Consider the following 2,599-nt stretch of genomic DNA (forward strand, 5'->3'; position numbering starts at 1 on the left):
TGTGTGTGTGTGTGTGTGTGTGTGTGTGTGTGTGTGTGTGTGTGTGTATTCCTGTGTGTCCATGTAGGCCATGTATACCACAGCATGTGTGTGGAGGTCAGCGGAGGACCTCAGGTGTCAGTCCTCACTCCCTGCCTGTGTGACAGACACAGGGTCTTGTGTAACACTCCATACTGCAGGCTAAATGGCTCATGAGCTCCCAACGATTCTCCAGCCTCTGCCTCCCATATCTGCAAGGGAGTGCTGGAATTAGAGGCCTGTGCTGCCATGTCTTGCTTTCCGTGGGGATCCAGGATCAGGCCCTCATACTTGTGCAAGCACTTTCCCCACTGAGCCACCCACGGAGCACCACAGTTTTAATTTTTATTAGCATCTATTTCTTGTACAAAGTAATGACTCTGATTGCTAATCCCCGTCACTCTCCTCTCTGCCCTTCCTCATTCACTAGGGTCCCCCCTTTCATACCTCACTTTTCAAAATATCAAATTCTGCACATGACATTTGTCTTTCTGAGCCTGACATATTTTGCTTAATACAATGATCTCCAATCCCATCCATTTTCCTGAAAATGATATAAGTTCATTATTTGTGGCTGATGGTAGCACTCGCCTTTAATCCCAGCACTGGAGAGGCAGAGGCAGGTGGATCTACAAAGTGAGTTCCAGGTCAGCCAGAGCTACCCAGTAAAATCCTGCCTCAAAAAAATAAAAACTAAAAGTAAAAAGTCTTAGATATATCACATCATGTTTTCTTTACATGGCATGATCTCCTCACCTCCCTCTCACCTCATATTCACGGTATTAGGAATGAAACACAGAATCCTGTGCATTCTCAGATAAGTTCTCCACTAAGCCACACCCCAGCCCCTAACTGGGGGATTCTAGGCACAGTACCTCTTGATAGGTGAAATTTGGAATAGACAGGACCTTCTTAGTCAGATCCCCACTTCCATGTTGCACTATTCCAGCTTTTCCCAATCAGAACTCTTCAATAATGTAAATATGGCTCATAAATAGAGCATTTATTTAATATCCTCCAAGGAGGGATAGGGTGTGGCTCAGTGGTGGAGCTTTGCTGAGCATGCACAGGGTTTCATTCCTAATACTATGAACATGTGAGAGGGGAGGGGTAGAGATTGTGTCATGTTTGTGCTGACATCCTCATAGCTCTCAGAGAACATGATAAAGTCCTCATGTGGCTGCAAGACTTCACAATACTTGGCCTTTGCTACTCTCTGACTTCACCCTTACCTCTGCCCCACTAAAACTGTCTCTTCGCTGTGCTTTGGACACATAGACAACCTTTGTCCTTGGCTGCTTTCTTGACCCAGACACCTGTGTGGCTGCTTGTCTTTCCAGACACTATTCTGTCAGCAAAGGGTTCCTTCTCACCCTTTATCCACTTAGTCCTCATCCTCCTGACACCGTTCATCTACATCATCTTCTCTTTATTAACTGAATTTGTCTTTAGGCCATTCCACACATGTATATAGTTCCCCCACTCTCTCCCATTCAACATTGTGTGTGTGTGTGTGTGTGTGTGTGTGTGTGTGTGTGTGTGTGTCATGTATGTATGTACGCACGTATATGGGGTGTAAATGATATCTACGCATCATATGCATGCAGGTATGCACATCTATGTGCTTGAGCGTGGAGGCCAGAGGACATTGGGTGCCCTGCTCTATTGCTCTCCACCTTACTTATTTGAGACAGGGTCTGTCACTGAATATGGAGGGAGGCTGGCAGGCAGCAATACTCAGTGATCTTCCTGTCTCTGCTCCCAACAGTACTGGAGTTACAAGGATATGCATGGCTAGCTTTTTATGGGGATGGTGGGATTCGAACTCAGATCTTCACCCAAGCACAGCCAGCACCTATGAGTCACCTCCCCAGTTCCATAAAATTTTCATTTTTCTTATTGTTCTGATCTCCTTCTAGCCAGCCATATATTCACATCACATTAGTCGTTAATCATTGTGTGAGTCAGTTGGAACAGATTAAGTTTTTCTGAAGTAACAAATACCTCTAAAATTCATTTTTAAAAATTTTTATCTGCATGTATTAGTTCAGGCCCATAATCTCAGCAGTGGGGAAGCTGAGACAGGAGGACCATTGAGAGTTTCAGGACATTCTGGACTCCATAGTGAGACCCTGCCTCAAAGACAAATGCTAACAGATGGTCCTCAACTTACCATGGCTTGACTCTATTAAGGAACAAAAGTGATATGCTGGATCGGCAAGATGGCTTAGCAGGTAATGGTGTTTGCCGTGCGAGACTGCCAACACGAGTTTAATCTCCAGATCCCCAGGAAATGTGGAAGGAGAGAATTGGCTTCACTATGACCTCCAATCATGTGCCATGGCATGCACTCACCCCATATTACCACAACCATCACAATCAGCACCACCACCACCACCAGCACCACCATTGCTATCACCATCACAATCAGCACCACCACCACCACCATCACCACCATCACCACCATCACCACCATCGCTATCACCACCACAATCACCACCACCACCACCACCATCACCACCATCACCACCATCGCTATCACCACCACAATCACCACCACCACCACCATCACCACCATCAC

The sequence above is a fragment of the Psammomys obesus genome, unplaced genomic scaffold, assembly GCF_907164565.1.
Source record: "Psammomys obesus unplaced genomic scaffold, mPsaObe1.curated_primary_1811, whole genome shotgun sequence".
NCBI classification, from domain to species: Eukaryota; Metazoa; Chordata; class Mammalia; order Rodentia; family Muridae; genus Psammomys; species Psammomys obesus.